Below are 27,356 nucleotides of genomic sequence, written 5' to 3' on the forward strand. Positions count from 1 at the left end.
AGTGACAAAATAAGGTGTGAATACGTTTGAGAATAATGGAAATGAGAGTATCTGATGAGAGAAGAGACGAAAGAAGGAAAATAAATACAAGGCCATAGAAGAGAAGCCCACAGGAGGAGGAGGAGGAGTGTGAAAGCCTGGCAGAAGGACTGAGTGGAGACTAAAAACAGCATCTGGCAGTAGCTCAAATCAAACAAGGCAGCATATGCAAAAAGTGCAGTACACTGAAAACTTCCCTCCTCCTGGGTATTAAGTAACCTCAGAGTCAGAGTAAAAAGCCTTCTCTCGCTCTCCTCTGGAATACCTTGCTCTAAACTCCGAAGCAGGAAAAAAAATCTAGTTAAACCCTTCTGTGATTGTCATGTCCCAATTGCCACTGTGAGCTCTTCATGGAAATTTTCAAAGGCAAAGCTACAGAAATCAGACATCGATTAATTTTTCTAGTGGGAAACATGATGGTGGGTACCTCCTCCCTAAATGATTTAGGGCATCAAGAAGCCAGATTTTCAAAAGGTCTAGGCCAGACACGACCCTAGTTCCAGCCAGATAGAAGCGTAGTTCTGCTGAAACAACTTTAATTGTTTTTCAAAAGATAGGCCTTAGTTCCATTTTCAAGAGCGGCTTAAAAATATGGAGTCTTTTTCACACTGAAAGACGATGAGACAATACTGCACAGTTGCTTTTGAAAGTGAGACTGGCATGCTTTTCAAACTGCTGCCTACCATATGCTTTCATTCCTTTAATTGTGTGTCTGCTAATACAGCACACAAACGTGTGTCCGTTTGTCACTACCAATCAAGGAAACACAGGAGCAGTTGTGAGAATATCAAGTACTACAAACTGGGCACTCTGAGGACAGCCCAGCATTCCAGGTCTTAAACTGCACCTGCACAAAACCTGAGAAAGTCCCATGTGGGAAGGTATTACAGCACTAGCCAGGGCCTAATATAACCTCAGTTCTGTCAACTCCCACAGGGGTGGAACATGGTCTTACAGGTAGCCATGCCAAGCCAAGCCAAACAATGCCATCTCAGGGAATATCCCACCATGTCCCACCTGTTTTTTGTCATGGTGCATGTGCATAGGCTGCTACATCTAACTGCACAGCAGGAACAAACTACAACCATGATTCTTCCCCTCCACGACCATCCAGAGCAGGGTTGTAACTGGAGTTTGCTGTTGCCCTCCTCAGGTCCATATGCCCATACTTCCTTCATCAGAAACCAGGAAAAAAGACAGAAAGATGATGCCACACAGATCTCACTCTAACACAGATAAAGCACACGGTCAGATGCATCTTCTGTGACAGTCCCTACCGTTGAAGATCAAGCTTAAAAGGTGGGAACTACATACAGAGAGGCAAGAGCGCATGAGGGGAAAACTGTCCTAATACGAATGGTGAAAGAAAGACTGACAGAACCATCCTGAATAATCCTTGGAGGAAAGTGACAGCCCAGAGATACTATTTTGCTGCCTGTATAGTAGTGGAGACACAGTAGAACGTACTTTTACCTTGGACTTAGGATCCCAGTCTTCCTAGGGACTGTCAGAAATTGTCATAAAAAAACAAGTCTATGATCCACCTTTGAAATACAGCTGCCTACTTCTGCTAGCACTCCTGGGTCATACTATATTAAGCATGCCTCAAAGTCCTGTCAAGATATGCTCATGATTCTTGATTAATCTTTAAATTTTTCAAGAGACATTAAGATCCAAAGGCTAAAACCAAAACAAGCAATTGGTGTGGTCAAATGAATATGAATATGTCAGCCCAAACTCAGGTGCAGTCCACTTGGTTTGGTTATTTTTTCACTGCAAGCACAGTACAGCATTATCAAGCAAACAAGAGGCAGCTTCATCTTACCAATCTGGAAAAAACCCCAACCAAACCATTCCGTCACTGCAATTGGAAATGCAGTGTTTATCTGGGAAAGAAAGAGGCAGGGTGGAATGCACCTGGAGGAAACCAAATGTACATCCTTGTGGAAGTCCAGGAAAAACTCAAAGCTGCTGGGGAAGCAGCAGCATAGTGGTTAGAATACCTTGCTGTGGAAACCCAAATCACAAGCTAGAGCTTTGCACCAAAACACTGTGCTAGATCAGTCGGTGCATATCTTTTACTTGGGCTGTTAGGTTGAAGATGACAGCACACTACTTCACAACACACCACTACAAACTGCTGTCTGCAGAAACCTGTATGCTCTAATCCAGTTGACATGGCCTGCTAGGCCTTTTGAAGTTCAAGATAAACCTTTGCAGAAGTTCATAATTTGAAAATGCATACTCCTCCAATACCAAACTGTCAGCATTGCCAGAGACCAGCCACCTTCACAGTTTTCTAGTTACAGTGACACGTTGAATTGCAATCTCTCCACAGTGACCTAGAAAGTCACTTAGAGATACAGAGACCCAGAGACATACCAGCAAGTAGATTCTGTTGTGTTTTCATGCAGGATGCCTGAAAGGTGACCAAGGGATTCCAACTTCCACCAGAAGTCCAGTGGAAAACAAATAATCAGTTTCCTTAAATGCCTCATAAAATCCCAGTCTGAATAACAGAGTAATATCTTTGGTATTAAACAAAAAGATATCCTTCTTATTGTGACTGCTGTGCTGGGCTAATGGAGCTGGCAGAGGAATAAGCATACACTTGGGGAAAGCATCAACAGGTTCAAGTCTCTGTAAGTTACAAATGTCAGTTTAGCAGAGTTATACCCCTTACTCTGTATGAGGCAAGAAAACCATTTTATGCACAGGATAGAAGGAGAAAGAAGAGCATCAAGTCAACTCACTTGCCACCTGTCCAGCTTGAGAAAGGATCAAGTACAAGAATTAAAAAGAAAAAAAAAAAGCCTAAGAATTTGTCCAGCCCTTCATAAAGGTATGCCACACAAAAACCATCTTCCAAACATTAACTTCCAAGTAATTGTTTTTTAAGATCTTGACAAAGACAAAATTTTGCTATGGGTATTTACCCATGTCACACATATAGCATAAAACACACAGTAAATGCATGTTACCCACATATTTAATCCATTGGTAAATGCTAAACTTTCCAACCACAGTTACATTTCTTTTGATTCTCCTCGTTGTTACAATTGACATTTTCACCACTTTTACCTAGTTTGCTGTGAATGCCACTTCTTCATGATTTGTAATGGAACAGGAAGAAAAACAACCTTACAAGAAAATGGGTGGGATTTTTCATGCCAAAGTCAGAGTGGCTTTTTTCATGGTTCTATTTGCATTCCACATGCAAGCATATGGTGAGCCAAACTCTGTTCATGTTACTATACAAACATTTCATCAGCACAAATCTCTTTCTGAATCAAGCATTCATTAGAAATGCTGACTACTGTTTATAAATACTACACTGAAATCATGGAATGTCCATGTAATGATGAATGAAAGCTCGATTTTAAATGAATGGTCTCTCAACTTGTATTTGTCAAACTATTAAGCAAAGAAAACAATCTCTTCTTCCTTCCAGTATGTTCCCAGAGAAGCGTTCTTTCCACTGAGAGTGTATTGCTGTATTTTATTTCTCAAACAGAAGCAGTATAAACGACCCAGAGCCAGACTAAGGCTTCCTTATTCATTTTACTCTTCTTTTTGTAAAAAACCTCCCTGAATTCATCAGTATTATTTGGGCAACACCATCAAACGAAATGGGGATTACAATCTGGCCCACAAGAAACAACAATTACTCTCTCATGTATTGCAGATAGCCAATACCTTTCTTAAAGTAAAGTTCCTTGAAGGCAAACTGTCTTACATAATCCTGAAAGAATCGGTACGAAAGCAATAAGGACCATATAACTAAAACTGGCACATGGTAATTTACCAAATAGATACTTGTCAAAAAGAATAGACTGATTTTTAATTTAAGTCTATGTTGAAATCAGGGTCCCTGTAGATGCAGTACACTTTGGCACTGCAAACTGCCTCATTTTCATCATGTCTTTTGATTCTTAGATGCTGTTCAGAGATGGATTAAGATTTTCATCAGTTCAATTTTCTGCAGTGTTGAGTTTTGTGTACACACTGCAGAAGAAACTTGCTTTAACAAAGATTTAACTGAAAGACCTCAACTTCAAACTGTCAACCCAAGTGCACGCTCGTTCAAAAATAGCATGTTAATTTTGCTCATCCCCACAGATTCATGTGACCTCTTTTATCCGTCTCCTGTTTTCCACCCGCACCGCAGCAGCTTATGGCTATGTCTCACAGCTACAGCAAAACTTTTCAAGCCTCCGGGAACACCATCCAGTATTTCACTCTGCACATTTTTTGCTTCAGGAGCTATGTTGGATGCAAGCACATGCAAATCTAACACGAGGAAGTTCTGTGAACTAAACAGCCTTCTGGTTACTTAAAATGACCATTTTTCAACCTAGTCCATGATTTCATGGTTTCACCATCCCTTTTCACTGGCTGGCATAAACACATCGTAACAGTTTCCCAAGGCATGTTTCAGAATTTGAAAGTCAACACTGGTTTAACATTTGCCCTCCAACCTACCCTACCCAAGCAATGCATTAGAAGTGTCTCATTAACTCACATACCCTACAATGAAAATGACAAGATTTTCTTTTTATGTGTTTGATTGATTGTTCAGCTTAAGCACTAAAACACTGGAAACCTTTGGCCACATTTGACATAGCATTTTCTGCAATAATGAAATTTATTAGTGTGTTTGTGACAGCTGAAAAGAATGATACCCTTTTCTTAGCCGAACTTGAAACAAGGGCCAGTCTACAGTCCTATGACAATGCCTGGAAGATGACTTTTACTTCAAACATTTATTGGAGCATCTTCCATCAACTTTAAAGACATGGATTTGCATTTCATACACCATTTCCTGCACCTTCACTCAAATCACTATCGTTGATACTTTCTAATTGTTCTTGCCTCTTGTGCCAAAACCAGTCTGTTCAGCCACCTCAGACTGAGAACTTTTCAGGGTACCTTTTCAGCAAGCATACTTGCCAGAAGCAGCCTATACAAACAGACTTTCTTCCACGCTACTTTAGCAATGCTTCCATGCTGACACTATTATGTTAACACGAAGGCAACTGCATGACCTTCAGCTCACATTCAGCTGGAAAGCCTTCCCACAAGTTTTTTTGTTGGAACTATTCCACTTTGATGTCACATGATAAATGACTGTCAATCTTTTCTTTCTCCCCTCCCACATCAGGTTTTCCCAGGCTAAGCTTTTCTGCAAGGCAGAACTACCCACACCTTATTCTGCAATAAAAACAAAACTGTTTGAAAAACTTCCCTTTGTATTGCCCACATATAAAGAGTAAGCCAGTATCACTGCTGAATTAAAGACCTTTTTGATGAACAACCTGCAGACTATGTGCATGAACACATGATATTTTGGCTGAGCAGAATTCAGTGGAGATAAGGGGAAGCGAATAAAGAGGGGAACACTTCTCTTAGGGCAATGTCAAAGTGTAAATGAAAACAAAAGGGGAGGAAGTGAAGTCTCATATAAACCAGGAGGAAAAAAAAAAAAAAAAGGCAAAAACCCCCATTACTCTCCCAGAACTTTGTCCAGATGATACCGTGCTCTGCCTCCAAGGCTTGTATGATTTGTCATCTACCTCTAAAGCACCTTGCACTGGGAACATCAGGCCAGTTCATCCACAGTCTGATCCAAAGCCCACAGAAACCAATACAACTCTCTCTATTGATGCCAACACACTTTGCATTACAAACCCAATCAAAAAGTCTCCTGAAGAACGAGGGTATAAAGGGCTAAATCCTGAAAGCACCCTCTCCTACAGAGGTCCTGTGAAATCACAGATAGTTCATTTTGCTAGAAACTGATCTTTCCAGTTTTGAACAGGTGAATAAATCAAAGACCACCTAGATACCCAGACTTAACCTTCAGAGGTTACTCTGACACTGGGACATGAGGTGACCACTGCATATAGATAAGCACATTTGCATGTTAAAGAAAAACATATTTAAAAGCAAATCACATTCTTAGAAAACACCAGGATACAACAAGACAGCATCCAGGTAAAAGCAAGTCAGCAGAGTCATGTGTGAGGCACTCCTCAAAAAAATCACCTCAACCAACATAGCATATCTTAGCATTAAGCAATCCTCTGCTACACAGGACAAGGGACTACTAAGTCAAGGGAGGAAACTTGCTGTAAAGGCCTGGATACACACTGTGTCTTTCACTTGTAATACAAACATAGTATGGAGGAACTATGTAGGTCCAAGAACAAGAAATACTGTCTGTGTACGCAGTGTGTGTCAAAACAATCTAAAAGTTATTCTTAAAACCAGAAAAATCAGGCATAAAGCATACAGATGGTATTTATACTTTTATAGCCACTTAGAAACACCTCTCCCTCCCTCGCAGGAAAAAATGACAACCAATTATTTTTAGCTAGATGTTTTTATTGTTTGTTTTCTGATGTGTTTGCTTAAGTCAAAGCTCAAACACAGAAAACATCTCTTGCAGGCAAGTCCCAAGGGGAGTCAACCTTCTTTTACAGAGCAGGTGCGATTCAAAACAACTAACAAGCACCATAAAAAGACCTTGTGGATAGTTTTGAGTCCACCATCAGCACCCCCATTGCTCCTCTGAAACTTCCAGCGATGACATTATCACCAGCTCTGTGCAACAGTGCATGTCTGTGAGGTGCAGAACCAAGAAGTAACTGGATTTCATAAGTGATTGCCACTGGAAAAAAGGAAGTGGTGCCTCTTGACTCACTACTGAAGGCCTAACTACATGCCCAAACTACATCAAGTGGTCTAATAAAAGATGCTATGCCTCTCTGTACAGCTCTCCTTATGTTACTTTATCTTGACACAAAGGTCTCCAGTATCTGAACACGTTGCCCCAGTTATAAAGTTATTACTTAAGTGGAAGTGTAATTGACTCTGCATACTCTCAATCCAATGCAAACAGAAGACAACGTTGATAAAACTGAAGCAAGAAGTGCTTAGTGCTTTTACAAAAGCAGACTAAGAACGTGTAGACATAGTTATTGTGGTTCAGCTGACACAAGGTAACTTGATCACACGCCTTAGTTTTTAACATAAAGCTGTTTGCAATGACAGCAGCCCCAAATGCTGTTCCTTGACCTTCCTCAGTGCCTGCAGACCACCACAATATTCAAATGCTGGCATAAAAGTGTTTTCTTTACACAGACGGCTGCGCAGGAAACTTGGTATCATGACATTTCCAGAAAGGCCAAATGAGTAAGAATTAATGCTGAAGGGGTAGGCATCTATCTCTAGGTCCTTGGAGCTTCTAGAAAGAGTTACCTCGTCCTAAGCTATATGCAACTGTTGTAGTCTGCTTTCAGTACAGGTGCCTTGTCAGACTCCACACTTAATCCCTTTCTCTACACTGCCTCTAAATTCAAGCATTCCTCCTCTCCTTCCTCTTTCCCCGCCATGTAACTTCGGGACAAATGTAGTTTTAAACTGTTGAAGGAAATAAGCCCATCTGTTGCCTAACATGCCCCATCTTTCTGTCTCTCCAACAGCATGTGAACAATCAGAAGAAAGTATCACTAAAGCAAGGACAGTTAGGAATCATTCCTGTCTCTGAAAATGCACACAGCCTTATTCTCAATTACCTTACATCTTGCACTTATTATCAGTGCAAAACTGATGTGAAAACAGTATTCAGAATTGGTAGCATTTTACACCTACTTTACACTGACAGAGAATAAATATGCTGCCATGTGCCCATAACTATGAGGAAAACCTTGAAGGCAGAGTAGTTTTACAGAAAGCTAGTCACCTTAAACAATAAAGGCAATACAACCGTATAACCTTGCTTTTAAAACTCTTGTGTGTCCTTCGTTATACTGACATGAGCAGCTAAAACTAGTCACAGGAGCACTTACTCATGTGCATAAATGCCAGCAAAATCAGGCTCTGAGTTAAGAGAAGATTTCAGCACTTCATTTTGCTCTGTGTGAAACCTCTAGAGGATGTGTCACAGAGGACTGATAAGCAATTGCAAAACTTCTGGTAGCAAGTACTCAGCAGCGCATTCAGACTACTTCATGGAAGCAAGAGTGACTTTATCTTGTGCTCTGTATGAGCAAAACCCCATGTTTTTAAGCTATCAGGTTAATTTTTGCTGAAAACACTGGCATAGTCTGCCCAGACGCAAGCTAAAATTGTGCACGCAATTATTAGGATATATACTCTGGCACTGACAGAGCAGCAAAGCAGGTTAATGTGCAGGAACATCATCACAGAACAGTAACACAATCCAGAGTGTGGAACACAAAAGAGTGTGGAACACAAAACAATAAAATGGCTTATTGCTACTATTCACTTTTTCGCTGTTCTGGGAAGGACATAGAATCTATTCCAAAGAACACATCATTCAGACAATCTGTAGTGATGTTGTGTTGTAAGATGTTCCCTCACTCCATCTACAACTGCAGATCAGGCAAGAGTATTTTCCTGAAGAAGGACTACACAGAGCCACACACTCTCCAACCTTTTGTCCTTGTATTCCTTTTCTCCATCTTAAGAATGGACAAACCTAAGACAGGGCCAAGTCTCCTGGGGCAGAGGAACAGAAACGTGTTATTAAAATAAAGCATGTACATAAGTGCTTTCTGTCTTGGGATCTGAAAACCAAGTTTAATTAACCAGCTGAGCGGAAAGCAGAGTTTATATAATGCAGGCTACCTGTGGACTCTCATCCCAGTCATTCCACACATCTCCTTGTAACTGCTAGTCCACATAAATAGCAGTTTTTGCTGGTAAAGATACAGTAACTAGGATGACGGATCTAGATGCCAACTTACACAGAGATCAAGACAGAAGAAACGTGTTACAGAACATAGGAAACAGAGACCAATCCATATTACAGAGGCTACTGAATAGTTCTGTAAGGGAAATATGGCTTTGTTGCTTCTTGAACTCCTAGAAATTAGTTTGTCATCAGATAGAAAGCTATTCAGTGCTAAAAGGATACTGACAGATTCTGCCACTGTCAATGAAAGAGTCCTGGAAAGAGTCTGAAGACTTCTGCCTTTCTCTACCTGTACTCTGGAAGTCTGCTTTCTGAAATACTGTATGCTTATGAGATAAGCCAGTGAAAAGTGTGATAAACTTGGGAAAATTTTAGCTCTGTGAACAACCAAGGTCTGTCCATTGAATACTTGATCATCTGGTTGTCAGGCCACAGAACTGTAACTTGGTGGTTTGTGATTCTGTCTTTGGTTTCCAGTGTCTCCATTTTTTAAGATTCAGCTCAAGAGATTGTCTCCCATTCTGTGTTTGCAGAGTTCTTAGCTCAGTGGGTCCTTAATATTTCTTGGGGAATTTAAATGAGACTACCATCCAAACAACCAACACTTAAGGTTAGCTTCATGTTGCATTTAAGACGATCTAACCTTACACTGCTGTAGAGAGAGAGGGGTTTGTTTCATCCTGCTCACCCTCCTCTATTGCATCATATCCATCTATTTTATCTATCCATGCAGCAACAAGGTTGCTGCTTCAGCTTGCAGAATTGATGGGAAACTAATTCATTTGGGGGGTGGATTAGTCATCATTGGAGGAGTGAAAAGGGGACCATCTTCAGTGGAAGCTCACTGCTAGATTAAATGTGAAGTTGAACTGCACTCTGCTTACAGGGATTTACAGAACTTCCCTGGGTGTTCAGCTCAGTAGTATCTGCATGCATATTGTAAAACTATGGCTAAGCAAGTATCAAACAGAATTCAACTCCTTTGTTACAGCATACTAATTTTTGTCAAAACCTCACACCAATTTTATCACAGAGAGAGAGCTCAAACCTCAATCAGGGCAGTTAAATACAAAACTTTACAACAACATTCCCACTGGAAAAAACCAAAAGGGTTTTTCCAGCCACAAAAAAAAAAGATGAACTCAGATAATTACACGATATACATGGCTATCCTAGTGAACATTTATAGCAATTACTTGAAATTCTGATGTCACTCACAATAGATATATCAGCTGGTAGTTTTAAAAACCTAACCGTATATTAAAAACTATGACCAATATTGTTTTCTGTGCATAGAGATAAACATCCTGCTCAAAGATCTGAACTCCTATTTAAAAACAAAACCAAACATTAAGAATAAAAAGCACTCAGTATGGTTCTGAGACACATATGTGTCTGCATTGCATATTCCCTGCCTACACTGACAGTGTGGGAGCTCTGTTAGTCATCTAATGCGCATATTTGCTTGGCACAATGCCTTTACTTTCTTATGCAGGCAAGAAAGATGATCACCAGTTTATTGTATTTTTACATCTTCATTGCATGTTCATCAGTCAGTATGACCAGGCCTTCCCAATTCAAACTACAAGCTGTTAGAAGACAGACCAGCCGACGGACTGGAAGGTTGTTAAGCACGTCTGTAAAGACAAGGGTGACATTTTAGATTTATGCTGCTTAGACACATTTTTGGTGGGACCTAACCACATTTTATTTTAAGAATAGAAGCTTTTATTGAATAGAAGCCTAATTTAGTTTTGCTTTCAACCCCGACACAGATCCTTTTACTGTCTTCAATGGCATTAGAGGTTCTCAGTTGGCTTGCTTTAACTGTCCTTCTCTGCCTCCATTCTGGAGTAAGCTGGAGCAGAACCTGAATTTAGTTTTAAAGTCAGGCTGTTATAAGACCTCCTTGTCCAGACCACAGGAGGATCACACAGATCCCATCCTTCTGGCATCCCAATTTCATTTAAACCATACAAAACACATACAAGAAAGGCGTGCCTTTTTAGTGTAATGTTGAGGATGAAATCTGAAGAGGGAGGGAGCCAGGATTTCCAGGTGCCTCAATGTTGTCAGACCTTGAAGGACTGACTTGGGCTATTTCCCCTCCCAATGGCCCCAGATGCTGCAAATTAGTATTTTACCATGAGATACTTCATGTTACAAGCTGCTTTGTATAGAATTAACAAAGCACCAATTCAATTGCTTTCTGACACACAAGGGAAGAAGTGCTTTGAGGGGATGTAGATCATGCTGTTTCTTACCTATGTCAGTGGTGAATCCACTTAACACTGACTACTGTATTTATGTCAAGAAGTCTCATGCTGCCCTGCTCCACTACAGAAACTGGCAAGGCCAGCCTTCAGGGGCAGTGTGGGACTGCCTTGTAGGACCTCTAAGCCTTTCCTTAAGAGCCTTAGGCAATATGGGCTGCCATGTCTCTGTTTTTGCCCAAGCACAAGTTTGGATTCCCGCACTGCTTTGCTGTAATGTCTTCTGACTGCGCTCAGTGTGTTAAGTTTTAGCCGAAGGGAACAGCTTTTGACAAGCAGAAGTTCAGAATAGGTAAGATCTGGTCTGATCTAGTGGAGCTCTGTCTTTAAATTCTCTGATGGTAAGACAGAAGAAACATGTGGGAAGCATCCACAATAATCAACCATCTCAAGTTAATTAGCAATTAATTTAGTGAGCTACTGAAGTCTAGCAAAGATGAATCCTGAGAGATTCTGGTCACAGTTACCCTGATGTAAATCTAGATTAACTCCTAGAGAGAACATCAATCTCCATGACAGTTACTTCAGATTTACACCCAGCTACTCTGAATTTGTGCACTTGTTTTCACAGCCGTGTGGGAGATCTGTCTCAACACAAATCAGCTCTGCTCTCCTGCAGATTCTGCAAGGTACACAGAGTTACATTCCTGTAAAAATCTAACCTCAGTGAAATGGGAAAAATTAAATTCTCTGCTCTGATGAAACCTAAGCCTCCCACAAAACAGACAAAAACCCCGCTACAGAGCCAGCCACTACTAGTGGTCAGAATATCCTCCTCAGCTCTCAGTCTTCGGGCTGTAAGGATAATTCCCTCTCACTGGATTTCATGAAGCACAACAGCAAGCATCAAAATTACGACACTCTTCTGCCTAGGACTCTTACGAGTATCAGGAATACCAGATCCACAGAGCGTACAGTTTTGAGTCCAGTCTCACAACTGTACCAAAATCCACGTAAGTCTTTCAAGGTCATCTTTCTAAGAGGGTAAAGAGGGAGTAAACACCTTCTGGCCATTAGCACTGCCCCATGTGATATACACTGCAGCTGCGTCAAAGAAATTTGATATGAAAAAGAAGCTATTGTCCTGCCACACAGCCCTTCGCCCTTCTACCAACTCTACTCAGCTCTGCACCGCCATCACTTCCCCCCTCCTTTACCCCTTAAGCTAAACACTGGATTAAAATGATGTAACGGCCCTTCCCACCCACATGAATCCCAATCTAAATAGTACAGCAGTGCTCATGAAATTCTAAGTTGATTCAGGTAAGGAAATGTTTGTATGCTTCTGGGTGAGCCAGAGTACAGGTCGTAAGTAACAATGAGCAGAAACAGATCACAGACCACATACAAATGCAAGCGCTGTAATTCTGAATTCAACACATGTCCAGAGAGCTCATCAAATGGTTTGTGGAAACATTATGGAGAAATACTTAGAGACACTTTTGCTAGACGGTTTAAGTTCACATTAAGAACTTGCCCCAAACTCATCACATGGGGTTTTTTTTAAGCAAACTATAAATCTCCCCATACCAGTCTAACTTTGAAAGAGTTCGACACATTCCTATCCCCTTTCTGCTGATGATTATGTTCGCACTGCAGATCCTAACTGCCTTGCCCAGTTTTCTCCTTTGCAGGAACTGGCTATCTGAAGGAGCCCAGAATCTGCTTGCTACTCCTTTGTTTCATGCAATAAAGTGGGGTTGACAGGGTTACTCAAGATGATCCAGCAAGCTTGGAGCAGAGTCTTCATGCATCCCTAAGGATGTTGCAGACCTCTATTTCATTTTGGAATTTTTTTTTCTGCTCTCACGTGCAATATCGCTCTGAAGATTGTTTTGCCATTAAATATTAGTGTGGATTCATGATCTCTCAGCACTGAGTCTCCATCAAAACAGCCTGATCAGCTTATGAGCAAGCATCATACTAGCAAAGCATATGGCATGAGTAAAGGTAGCCAAAATTGTCATGGTTCCCAGGATTTGTAGAGTTCAAACAACATAAGTCAAGTACATCCACAAGTAGAATACACAGAAGACTATATGCCATCACTAAATAAGCTTTTGTCTTCAGTAGTATTCTAAAATTTAAAAAAATTAAGCTATTTTCATGGTTAATGCTAGATGGGGGGGCATATTTTGAATCTACAAAATTGCTTGAAAGGGACAGTTGTTTTAGAATGAAGCATTTTAAAGGATCCACTCTCTTCAAAAAAAAAAAAAAACCAGCCAGGTTTTACGAAAAAGATAGAAAGATTAGTTCTCACTTAAATATTTAAATGAAGTGGCTGGAAAGTATTTGGCAACCAACAACTTGAAAACAAAATAGTAATTTTTAGCATGGTACACTTTGAAAGGTAGTATATAATACCTAAATAAATGCTGATCTTTATAAAAGATGACATTTTAGCTAAGCAATTCTACACAAAAGAATTTCTTCTACATAAGCCAGTTTGGTTCTTATAATGCAAGCTCCCCAAAACTACTAAACTTTTATGAACTTGTCTACAGGTATAAGTTATGTCATAGTATAGTAGGGTGACTATTTTAAGAATAGCTATTCCAGAATGAATATGTCCATACATTAAGTTGTTTAGAAAGTTATTGCACAGTGATGTTATATGGATAACCTGTAAGGAGTACAGAGTACTGTAGCATTCCACAAATAAAAACAATTCAACATTTTTCTGAGATGAAGAAAAATAATCTAGCCTCCAGACGTACCAAGAACTAAGTAAATCCCACAGCACCCTACAATGCTTATCTCAACCTCCAAAAAATCACTGGACAGAAATAAAGCTAGAATTACACTTAAATCTTAGATGCCTTTTCTGAACTTAACTAAGCTTCACCAACAGGTGGGATAGGAATTCAACTGGTTACTGAGGATTGGGCATGAATATCCTGCTTAATTTCTAGAAGACTAACTGGACACAAGGCAATCTGTCTTTGTACCATTTCTCCAGGACCTCCCCAGGTGACTCATCCTCCTGCCTGAAGTACAGCAGAAGGGTGACACAGAGTTTTTTAACAGAGATGAAAGTAAAACAAAGTAAAACAATCTCTCACATTACCAGAACCAAAATTGCTTTGTATAGTAGCAAGAGATAGACTAAAACCAAAAGTGGATGCCAATTTGTAAACTGCCATTAAATTTCCAGGAAGCTAATCCACCAAGGAGCATACTGCACCCTAGAGAGTCCTTAATTAAAAGTGTCACATTTGCAGTAGGCTGGTTAAGGTTGTGTCAGGATTTACATTATAAATCCCAATTATATGTTAGCAAAACAATCCTGAAACTTACTGAAACATGATATACACGGTTCCAGTCCAGGAAGACAGACTCTGGGAGGGAGGTGGAGAGAAAGTGTTAGTATCAGGGTAGATTGGATTTCATGCTTTAATTTGAAAACACACACCAAAAAAAAAAAAAGCAAGCTTGGAACCATTTCAAGTTCCAAAAGCAGAGAACATTTTGGCAAGTACTTAAGTCCGAATCCTGGAGGTGGTAAATGCCCTTGACTCTAATCTCAGTTGGTTAGCATCCCCTCGAAGAATGAGGGATTACCAGTGTCTAAGTACTCATTTGTATGAATGGGTGTTAAAGCACATAGCTGTTTCTGGGGTCTGGAACACAGTCCATCTGTACTTGCTGTTATTCTTCATTTAGAGAGCTTGATCCTGCTTCCATCACAGGGCTGATGATGTCTACAGTCCAGGGTCAGGAAGATAAACACTATAAACCTCCAAACATGAGAAAATATACAGTATATACGAGAGTTTTAAGCACAGAATATACTTTGCATTAGATGGAGCATTACTTTCCCCTTGATGTTTATACCTAGTTTATTTCACAGTATCTTGGCATTGTTTCTTTGATTAGAAAAATATACAGTATCAAATTTGGAGCTCCAACCCCATCAGCTGGAGTAGAGTGCATGCCTCTGACTTCTAATTCTTGGAAACGGATTGCAGTAATGGGTAGAAGAGGCAGCATTAGACAGTGTTAGCAGAGTGGACAGAGGCACTTCATGACCATCCAGGTCTCCTGTAGTAAGTGGTCTTGGTACTAAAGTAAGGCCAGTAGGGTTAAAAGTAAGGATGGTAAGGTCAAAGTAAAGCCAGCAAGTGGTTTCAGTACCAAATGGAGGCCCATCTGCTGACTGCTTCCATCCTTCATTCTCCTGAGGCCCAGGCATTGGTGCCCCTAAATGTACTGTGATACCCCACTCTGTAGCATTCAATATTTCTGTTACCTTCACAGAGGTGCACATGTGCCCAAGAACAGCCTTCAGAGCGCCTCAGGCCTTGGCTGCAGCCAGGTCTATCCCACTTGTGAACCCCAGCCAACTGGCAGTGGGGCATGGGAGGATCCCCCTTTTATTCTGCCTCACGCATTGTGGCTGTGTGTCCAGGTGGCAGCAAAACAGTATCAGGGCCCCAGGACCATGCCACAGCCTCCCCAGCTTGGGCTCTGCTGGCTCAGCATTGATGAACCATGCAAAAACCAGTACGTTTCTTCTAGAGTCCAGTGCTATAGCTCAAAAGGCAGTGGCGGACTGTTAGAACTTTTCTTAGAAAGGAAGCTGGGTATAACAACTCACATCCTAGGTCAGGACTCATGAGCTCCCCACCCTGTCTGATATAAGACTTCCCACATTAAGACAGCACTGTCTTTATTTTACTTAAATGTATTAAGTATTTGGACACTACAAGCTACAAAAGGGCCTTATATTCATGTACGTGAAACACGACCACCCTTAAAAAACCCAGGTTTGAAAAGCTTGTTCATTCACAACATCTAAGACCCCGTAAGTCAACAATCAAGACACTCATCCTGACTAGCAATTACTGATTAGAAATCATACTGTAACTCAGAACCTTGCTTTTCACACACTGTTGTCTCCCCAGCATAAACCACGGTGAGCCTGACCTTCTTGCATAATTGGTCCCTTTCTATAAACAGACCGAGTTTATTAGCATGGTAAATCGATCTTAAGAAGGATTCCATCAGAGAGAAGAAAATGCTCTAGAAAGAGAACAGTTTTCTTGTTTCTACCATTGTTAACAAATGGCATCTTCCTGTTTGCTAAATAGGTGCCTGCTCAGGTTAAATTGCCCCACTGATCTTGGGGTGCTCGCTGAAGGGAGCAGAACCGGTTATCCCAAAAGGATGAATACAACACCTTAAACCATCAGCATATCGCTACTGTATCCATTTAGCCTATTGCTGCCACAGCCTTAAAAATTAATGAGCTCCCTAGGGAGTATACAGACATCATGCTTGAAGCAAAGGAAGCTGTTGCCAATACTGTTTTCCTCTCCCTAGATACCACTGCAAGTCAAAACAGAATAGCAGCTTTTGACCCCCAGCAGAGTATCAGAATCCTTTCAGACAGAAAAAAAAATAGTTATGCTTGTGTGGACTTGAAATTTCCACAACCTGCAAGCCATCATCATGTAGTCCAATCTTGTTCCCTCCACCATCTGGGGAATTTCTGCCATCAAGTTCAACACAAATTGGAATTAAGCTTCATTTTGGGGTAACTTCTGAAGTTATCTTGGTCCAAGTTTTGTGAAGATGCTAAACCTTGCTTAGCAATAATGACCTGCAGAGAACTAAAGGGAGTGCTTAGTTTCTCCAGCTCTAGCACCGACTGGATTTCTTGCTTTTCCTTTTCTGTGCAGCAGTTAACACACCCACAGACATGATACAGCATATACACAGAAACACAGGTCAACAAAGTTATTTATGTAAGGCCCCTTCTTTAAGGAATTATCTCACATAAAGGGGAACGTCTGCATCATATTCCTCAAATGTGAATGCCTGGCGGGTGCAGAGTGGGATAGGAACAATCACTCTCTCACCCTTTCCGGCCCTTGATTTTCATGCCATCACTGCACACAAAAGACAGAAAAAAGAAACACCTTCTTTTGCCTCCCAATCCCTTTGCTTCCCCCAAAACACTCCCCACATGAACCCGTGTCACTGAGAAATAGTCTGCCAGAAAAAGGTTTAGAAATCCTCAAACAAAATGGGTTAAACATTCAAAATTATTGTCAATTAACAGCTCCAAAATGATGCAGTAAGATACTAGCACAGCAGAGCAGCTTTAAAATTTACACTGCTCTAAGGTCTGAAACCAGTTCTTGAACAACAGGGAAAAAAGTGCTTCTCTAGGACAAAGGACCAATATGATGTAAACCACTATGACTAGCAAGCAAGGCTTTATCTAGCCTGACTTGTTAGCAGGATCTCAGATTTCTGCTCATCTCTATCTCTGGCAACTTATGAAGCATCATGCAGCAACAGAAGACGACAGCTGGCAATCACAAGCAAGTAGACGCAATGCTTAAGTTCCATATTTCAGGAAATGGCCTAGAAATGGCTGGATGGATTAATGTGGCATTTTCCAGGACCAACACTGGTTTCAAGATGATATTTCCAAATACCTGCTGTGTTCTCAGAATCAGAGAGCATGATGTCCATAACAATCAGTTGCAAAACAGGAACAAAAACTAGAAGCAAATCATTTTTTTTAATGTATCCCGTAGTGGTGGCCTTCAGCTCGTGTTGGTCCGTGATAAAGTCCCTTACAAACAAGGCATTATGTGTGTATGTCTCCCCTCCTATAACTGACAGGGAAATCTCAACACCGAGTTCATTATCAACTAATAACGTTCTAGGCTAATAGTCTGTAATAGACTTGATTCCAAGGACACTGAATGTCACAAAAGCAAAGTTAACCGCAAACGCTCCTCAAAAGCTTTTTGTCCAAATCTAAGTAAGATCTACAAGTTACCACTGCTGTTACTGGTATTTAAGGCTCTAGAAGACTGTTAGCAACATGTGAAAAATTGTCATTAACTCTCAACACTTACTGGAAATCTTTATCCCTTCCAAATGCACTGAACACCTTGCTTAAGGACAAACACACAACACATTGTAACAAAAGGACTAAAGATATCACAGAACTGCAGTATCATACACTAACTTACCTCGCAGTATTTCCTCAATTCAAAAGCTATAAAAATGCAGTATTTTTTTCCCGCCAAATTCATGTTAGATGGCACATCAGCTACTATGTTAAAGCAACACTGATAAATATTAGCAAAAACGAAGTACAAAAATATTTGAAGCAGCTGCACGCAGCAATTTCTATATAACCTCCCTGCTTCTAGCTACTTATACATCATCTTTAATTATCTGGGGTGCATTCATCTTCAGGTCATCACATATCGAACCCCTTTGATTTACTTTAGTGACACAGGTAATTAGCTCTCCAGAGGTCTGGAACTTCTTTCTCATTATTGTTCGTCTTTTTTTGCCTTGGCTACTTGTTTCTGCACTCAGTTGCCACTAATTTTACGCTAAACAAAGACTTCTCCTAGCTAAGCTGCTCACTGCATTTATGGACAACCTGCTGCATGCTGTGTCTTCAGAAATTATGAATGTAGGTGATTCTATAGCTTCCAGGAAAAAGTTGCTTCTTTCATACTTGGACAACATCAAATAGAAGCTGCTAATCTGAGAGGATGTAGCGGACAGAGGGCAGTTTGCAATTCCTTGGTTTGAAGCCTTTGTGGCAGAAGGTTACTCAGCTCTCTGTGAGAAAGAGAGAGAGAAATACATAGCTAGAGGAGATGACACTTGGGCTGGAGAGGTGACAGACACAGATGGAAAGGATGAGAGCCACACACAGAGCAGCAGAGATTGGTATCGGCTGAAAACATGAAGGAAGAAAAGCTCATAGACACAGATAGGAAACCCTATATTCCAAACTGGAATAAACATCCGGTTTCCAGGACAGTAAATCAGCTTAGAGATCTGCTCTCAATTTCTGCTTCCATTCAGTATCAACAACCAAGGGAGTAAGTGGGATGCCTTGATAAAGCAAACTCCCAAACGACAACAGACACTATTCCAGCTAGCTTTGCTGACTACACTGGGAAGAGAAGGCAGTCCAATCTCATAGGGAAGCTTTACAAATCCTGGGCACCAGATAAATGCCAGTAGGCTGTGACAGAGCACAGTAAAGAGAGAGACAGCATTAGCAGGACCTGACTTTTAAGCAAGCTTGTCAAGCAGAAAAGAATCTTTTTCTAAATCCTGGGTACACAGGTAATGGTCTCCTCTGTCCAAACACAGGAACCAGCACCATGCCTGAATCAGTATCTTACCACTGCCATAATTTTGGGGGTTAAAAAACCTTTATGTAACATTAGAGTCATGCCTAGAACTAACACAAAGAAACATTTCTCAATTCAATCTAATGCAAGCTAATATAATCTAATCCACTCAAGGATAACAGACTGAAAACTGATGTTCTGAGCTGCACAGAATACACTGCAGATAAAACATACTGTTGCTTAGTTGCTGGTTCTCTCACTATCTAGCATCACTACAGAACTTTAGAGCACTGAGTCTCCATTTGTGATCTGCTGCCCACTAGCAACATGCAGAACTGCAGCAAATGGCCAGAACTATATTCAGTAGCAAGATCTACAGTGTTTCCAATCAGGAGTTTGAGGGGTTAGGGTGCCAGAGAGCACATATGAAATTCAAAGGGACAAAGACAATGTTTTTTCCTAAAAAATTCAGGACATACACTGTTGTACATGATGCTTAAAGCTCAAAAGAGATAAAAATTAAGAACAAATAGCAGTGCCTACTTCAGGGAAAAAAATACATAATTAAGAAACTAGAGATGTTAAAAAACATACATAGCATGGAGAACGTGACACATGGTTGCAGTAATTTACCACAAAGAACAGAGCACTTAAGGGTCTGAAAACATGGTTTAAGACAATAACGGGCTAAAATACACATAGCATTTGGGCACTCAACTCCTTATGTATGTCAGTGCGAGTCAGGCATCATGTAAGTATGTGAGAAGTCCCCCTCTAATTTAGAAGAAAAAGTTAACTAATTTAATTATGTGGCCATTCTAAATGGGCTCTGAAGTGCAGAAGCAATCACCAGCAGAATAAAATAGCCATTACATGCTTTTTAGTCACAGGATTTGTTACAATAATTCACGAAGCTCCCAGCAGTTTCATAACAAAGTAGTCACATCTGCAGTTTCACAGAAACGATCATGTCTGTGCCAATGTTTCATCTTATGAATGTTTGCAGGCTCTGATTTCCATGTTTAGAAGAAGACTGAAACAAGCCAATTAGTTAAATTATTCCACCTCTCTGGCTTGCTATTCTCAAACTTAAAGAGCAAACGCTTCGGCCAGCATAATGGAATGGTGGCAGCGATCTGTACTGGCAAGGAAGGCTCTGCTCCTAAAGGAGACAACTACAGCCAAGCCTCAGGCTGGTAATATGCACTGTTACCGAGACTGAAAATGAGGGAACAGATGCTGTTGGAGTAGCAAATGGAAGATGTTCTGGAAAAGAAAATAAACAGATCTAGCCATACTCAACAAGTCAAGGTACAGGAAGGAAGCAGCAAGTCTGTTCCTAAAAGTAAAAAGGGCTCCGCAGAACCATTAGAAAAAACCCAACGTACTGCCTGATGAATAAAATGGATTCCCTTTCTCAGAATCTCTGGACGATGCCAGAAAAAAAAAATAATTAAGCATATTTTATTTATCTGTTTAAAAAAACAAAAAAAACCCAAACAGGCACGTGTAATGCAGTGAACTCACAGTAAATTCAAAAGTGGTATCATATACCCAAGGGAATGCTTCAAATTACATCTCTGGCAAAACAAGTGCTCTCTTAGGCTGAATCAAGATGCCTAGCTTGCTTCTAAGTATCCTGACCTAAACAGCATGACCTAAATCTTGCAAGAGTGAAGAAAAATGAAACCTCAAGCCATCAAGGACTCTCACTGCCATGAGCAGGTCTGCAATAGCCTGCCTTCCTTATTTTATGGGAGTATATACCTGTTTTTTAAACAGCCCAAATTTTGGTCAAGTCCAAGACACCACTATGAGATGCAAAATTTCATTACTGGTTAAGAAACACATGGAATGCCTCCAGGGAGATCCAGATGCCGGCCTTTTGAGTATGTAGCTACTAAATAGTGGAATTGTAAGAATAGGTCTCCAGAGTGGTTGTGTGGAAAAGCTTCTGGTGCTTGTGTGTTGCCACCACAGCTGCACATGACAACTGTCAACCTATAACACATGGACTGCTTGTGACAACCCAGTTTTCAAAGACCAGCTGGGATCAGTGAGCAGGTTCAATGGACTGTTCTGCTCCCCCGTACTTTTCTCAACCAAAGAAGAAACTTCATCTCCTCCTTTCCCCATCCCCTTACCGCTCACTTACAATCTTCATTCTACACATGTGAAGTAAAGCTGTGGTCCTGGCAAGCTGGTGGGAGGCAGGAATGGTGCTACAAAAAACAACCCTTCTTTAAGACTGAAATTTGGTAAATATATGCCTGCCAAGGAAAAAAAAAAAAACCCAAAAAGGCTAGTTTCTGTTGGTTTAGCCCACCTCAGCTTTTTGAATCCTGCCTTCCAAAAGGATCCAAAGCTTGTTATACTCCAATGGAGCCCTCCCCTTATCTCACATCCATAAAGTATTCACCTCCACCTAAAAAAGTCTGCAGTGCTGTTGGTTGCTAAAAATCTCCTGCCATTGAAGCAGCGGGAAGAGAAAGAAGATAGTAATTGGAATGACCTGCTTTTACAGACTGCAAGTCATCTATTATGAAAATAGTTATTATTTATAGCACCTGAGAGATACAGTTCAGAACAAATACCCTCACTGTGAAAAAGTCTGAGCTTTTTTTCAGTAGTTTTGGTTATTCAATGATATCTGAAAAAGCTCTCTGCATCTTCACAAAATGCCAGCATTTGTATTTCCTAACAAACTCTAAGACACCATTAGAGGCTCATGATATTGCTGGTGTTACACACAGAATATGTTCTCCCACTGAAGGGGAGTAGCAATTATCTGCAGGGAAAAAGGAAATGTTTGTGTCTCAGGGTAGAAACCACAAGGATTGCTACTTTCTGGGGATTGGAATTAGGGAAAAAATGAGATACAACCTCATTTTGAAAAGTGAGGTATACATTCGTCCAAATGAATTAATCATCTAAGAAAGAAATTCATCATGAAAGAAGGTATGCGCAAACTTAACATTAGTAAATACAAATGGTCCTGTAAGCTTTGATTGAGTCTTTTTTCACATCTCTAAGGATGTGAAAGTTTCAAGTTTCTGTATCTAAGAAGGTCAGAAACAATATAGGCAGATTATGAAAAAAATTACCCAGAAGGAAGTATAGATGAAATAACTGAAGGTAATAAAAACATTCCAAATAATACCTCCTCAATAAAAACATTGTTTTCTCAAAGATTTTCAATTTAAATTTAAGTTCAATCACAATTTTAGAACATGTTTTAATGCACGGGCCAACACTGAATTTGTTGTAATACTTCTTTTGACTCTCATTTGCAATGATTTCATAGGCTGATGTGGTCCCACAGTGCAAGTACTCCACCGTCAACTATTTAGGAGCTTGACATGAAAAACATAACTTCCAACTCGTGCGTTACAAAGAAAAGCTAAAATACATACTGATTTGTATCAAAATTCCTACAAATAATTTACTCTTTTTTTTGAAAGGAAATTTCCTTCAGGCATCTTGTTCGTTGCTTTGCATGCATCAACAGCCCCCACTGTCCCATGTCTGCTCCTTTGCCATTTATTTCAAACAATTTTATACTTTACTGGACTTAAGTTAGAGACTAGTGCTAATGTGACACCAATTTTCAACACCTAATTCATCTAATAACATCCCCTTGCATTTGAATAAAGGGTATACATCTCCAGATACACAAAGAACTCACAGGATCTAGGGAGATTATCATTTCTAGGTATAATTCTGATTTAAGTAAACACGCATTTTGAGAAGTAACAAATGTCACAGTCACTTCTCTGCTGCACTAGTAATACAAGATGCATCATTATGTGAATAAACAGCTACAACTGTAAATAGAAAGTATTATTCTAAATAGAAAGTATTCTGTCCACTATACAGATACAGAACAAACAAGGGAGTGGATATCTAAGAGGACATTTAACCTCAGCTTCTCATATTGGGTTTACAGATGAAAATACGTATCTTTACCAAAGCACATGTACTGTGAAGATCTTCGTGCTTTTGTTACACTTCAACTTGCATTGTTATTAGGCTACTGGTATTTTATTCTCCTTTAGGTTTAGATGCGATTTCACCAACTTCTGCAAAAGTAATTTATATCTAGGAGTCTGTCTACACAGGGGTACCTACCAGAATAGCCATTCTGAATATTTAGGCATATACATTTCCATGTTCACAGTCTGCTTCCGTAAGAGGTGTGCATGTGTGGAAAATAAGCTTGGTACACTAGTGTTAGCAAATTTCCACATGTAAATTAGACCTCCATTTCCCAATGAAATACATCCATCTTCTGCATCTCTCAGGGTCACATAGGAATGAGTGACAGGATTTGATCACTGCCTACTTATAAATAGAAACATAGTTTGCAAGACTGCTTTCCGCATTTACTGTTTCTTACAAGAACTGTGTAATGAAGGTGAAAGGAAATGGAAGCCGAAGATAGATTTTTCCATTTCAAAAAGTCTTAAGATGTCCACTGGACTTATCCACTAAAATATCCACTAATATTGATTTTTTTTCCCCAGGAGCAGTTATCTTATATCTGCCAAGCATAGTGTTATTTTTGTAATTAATATTGGAGTTACAACTGTGTAATATATTTCAAGGCATAATACACAGTGTTAGTGTCCTAGCCTCCTGACCTGTAACCTGTTCCCTGCTGACAGGGCCCGATACTGCAAAAAGCCTCAGTGATAAAAAGGGCTTTGCAAGCATACGGACATCATTCATATGGAATACTTTGCATATTTCATGACATCAATGATTTCATGACCTTTGTCAACCGCAGGTTCCAGCCTTCTGCAAATGAACTAACATTTTTGGAACACACAGTTTTCAAAGTGGAGACTCCTTTGGAACCAGCAGTTTCAGTCATGCTGTAAAGCTGACACCATTCATTTCCTAGATCTCCTAGTAGTGCTAGAAACAAAGTAGTTCAGAAATGATGGGTGCAGACCTCAGGTTCAGCAGAGTAAATAAAATTAATCCCTCTACATTAGAGGGATTCAATTCACACTGACATGTAAAGAAAAACTAGTTGCTCCATAGTCACATTAGTGTAACTGAACAGAAACAAATGCATCTACACAGGTCCTGAAAGCAGACCCTAGCCCACTGTTAAGTTTCTTCAGTGCAGTAACTTCTTGTAAAGTCAAGGACATCTAGTCCTCCTTAAGACTTACAATTTCAGACTAGACTACGGTGCCATCTTATGCTGTCAGTGCCTGCCAGGAACTCTGTAGCTCTATCCTCCGTCAGCTTCTTCAAGGAACATTCTTATCTTGCACAAAACTGCTGTCTCCAGAGTCCTGGGTGCTCATCAGCACTTTTAATGAAACATGATCTGTGGACAAACGAGTGGTAGAACAATTCTAGTGATATATAAATTACAACATTTGAATGATTTAAAAAAAGCAGTGTAATTAAGACTAGCTGTGTCATAGCCTATGCAGTTTGATGAAGTGGTATATGCACACAGACACCAGTTTGGATAGTGACACGTTAGCTGTGTGTGAGACAGTGGGCAAAACTAGCGAGCAGGTTCTGCACACTGCAGCTATTAGTAACTTTTCACTGAAGCTTTCAAAATCTGTCTGAACCTCTGGCACATCTAGAAGTACCAAGTTTGCGCACACAGGATTATGAAGACAGGTATCATCCTAAACAAATTCATGCACATAAAAGATATTACATGCAGTTGGCACTCCTTCTAGCACTCATCGCTATTTGAGCCCAGCATCACATATTCAATTCTTTTAGAAAAGATTGTCTAAATGGCTTTATTACGCTGCAGTGATTGACAAGGCTGGTCTGAAGGTGTTTATCTGATGCTATATAAGGGAGATGACAGTCTCCCTGTAACTTAGGCGAGTTGCTTATACCTGAAAAGTGAGTTTGTGTGAAAAACAAGAGTTCCCATTAACAGATGCAGTTGTGTCCACAGGTCAGCAATACCATAAAAACGCAGAAGGTCGCACTATCTAGCTGTTATACCCATAAGCACAGTAGTGAAACACAGAATGAAACTAGTTATGTTACAGAATCAAAGAAAACAAGAAACAATTTCTTTTTTATGCTAGAGGTCCACTTCTTAAAAATACTAAATGTTTTGGGCAGCTACCCTTGTCCTTAAACCAGGGTCAGACTGTTACCTTCTACTACACCAGTCTCTTAGAGCTGCAAACAGGGATTTAAGCCCCACTGAAACAAGTTATGAAAGGCTGCTCCTGCCCCAAACAGGTTAGGAAGTCAGGTTACATGCAGCAGATCACCAAGCAAGGAAGGGGTAAGAGGAAAACAGACACAAACCAAGAACATACAGAACCACTTACTATAATTGTAGCTGGTCACAAGTCAGGAGTCTTACAATGCAGGAGGTCGAATCTGACTTCTAACATGCAAATTATTACCATACTAGCTCTTTAAAATGTTGCTCAAAATCACAGGTCAAATTGGTTCCATACCATTAAGGGAGGAATCTGAAAAGAGCCAAAAAAAGAATTACTGTGCCCGAGCTCCATAGTGAGATAAAAAATCCTGTCACCTTCCAGAGATATTCAAGACTCTTGTCTTTCTTGAACATGGCTCACTCACTATGCGGTACCACACATTCATATATCATACACATACTCTGCATCTCTTCCGGCCTTATTCTGCTAAAGATGCCTTAGTACAATCAGCTCTTCAGTTCTTAACCTTCACTTGCATGTTTTGTTTGCAGGGAGTCTCAAATATCCTCTAAAGTAGAAACACTTTATATCTGAAAACTAAAAATAAACTCTTTAAAGCATCAGCTTAAACCAAAGAACCCATGTCCTATGGGTATGCTCATGGGTCCCCATCAGTCACACTTTGCTGTGATCTACACAGGATAAGAAGAGAACTGAAAGAGTACTGCGATAGCAAAATTCTCAATGATTTTAGTGAAGATGGAATTCTGCCATGCACCTTTTTAAAAGCTACTATTCAGAAAGCCTCTTCTACTAAAGCCTATAGGGCTCTAGTCTCCACTGTCTCTTCTGCCTTTTGACTCAACATCCCACAGGACAGAGTGATCTGGTTAAGCAACTAACAACCAACAAAACCTAGGAAAACCCCCGACTTTTGGCAAGGGTTTGTTTGTGGACAATTGTGAGGTAAAACCAAGCAAGTGAAATTCTTTAATGTAGTCCATTAGACAAATTTACTGATTTTATTCTGCAGACAGAAACTTCCTAACTTGTACATTAACTTCACTCCCTTTGTTGAACAAACTTAATTTCCCTATCTCATCTCTTCCGTTGACAAGCCCAAAACAGAGCTAAATGGCCGATCCTTTTAGGCAGAGGCACAAAGTCAGAACAGAATTTTATTTTTCCTCCTGTACTGCAAATCAGTGTAATTGCTCCTGCTGCAGCAACATCTGCCTTTCCAGATACTGAGAAAGCAGATACTGGAAAGCATCCTGCTACATAATGGAATTTTGAGATCCAGAAAACAAAATAAATGCTCATAAATAACTTTTCTTCCCTCCCCTCCCTTTTTTTTTTTTTTTTCAGCATAAACTGCATAACAGAAAACAGCTTTTCCATTTCAAACCAGTTTAGGTACTTAAAAGCTGAATGTGTTTATTTGCTTTTCTGCTTTGTATCTTATCAATACCAATATCAAAAGACGCACGCTATAATCATTCAGATTTGCATTCTTACTGTGTATTCTATCATTTACCACACTAAATTGTTACTAAATTGATGGTCTTGCTATTTAAAGGCTCTTGTTCTAGTTTTACATGCATGACATCCAGTTGGCAACTCTCTCTGCAGTGGAGTGACAAACATTTTAAAGCTTAGCCCTTAAACCACAACAATAATGCTAAATGAGAAGTAAAAATAACCCACAAAAACCCAACAACAAAATACTACAAACAATAATGCCTATTCAATTATAACAAAATGAATTTTACAAGTGAACATGATGTGCTTACCTTCCTGCACATACCTACGGAAAACAGTCGGACTCATTATATGCAAACGTAAAATAAGAGTTCTGGTGTCCGTTTTATTCACATTTAAGTCAACAGGCTAAATGTTCTCCCAATGGGCGCATATTGAGCCCCTGAACAATCCTTGGCTTCAGATATACAACCCTAATTCAAATATATCAATGAAAACATTGGCAAAAGCACTACATTCTGCTACTCCAAAGCAACCAATCGGAAAACAA

General features: G+C 40.1%; 1 protein-coding gene across 1 annotated transcript in view; it reads right to left on the reverse strand.

The window, feature by feature from the left end:
* PTPN5 (protein tyrosine phosphatase non-receptor type 5) overlaps positions 1–24,485 on the reverse strand; it is a 77,765-nt gene extending 53,280 nt beyond the window's left edge. Inside the window, exon 1 of the mRNA XM_059825726.1 lies at positions 24,338–24,485. The gene's annotated coding sequence lies outside the window, so the exon portion shown is untranslated. The remainder of the gene's footprint in view (positions 1–24,337) is intronic.
* Between the last annotated feature and the right edge of the window lie 2,871 nt (positions 24,486–27,356).

The sequence above is a fragment of the Gavia stellata genome, chromosome 17 (assembly GCF_030936135.1).
Source record: "Gavia stellata isolate bGavSte3 chromosome 17, bGavSte3.hap2, whole genome shotgun sequence".
Lineage (NCBI taxonomy): Eukaryota > Metazoa > Chordata > Aves > Gaviiformes > Gaviidae > Gavia > Gavia stellata.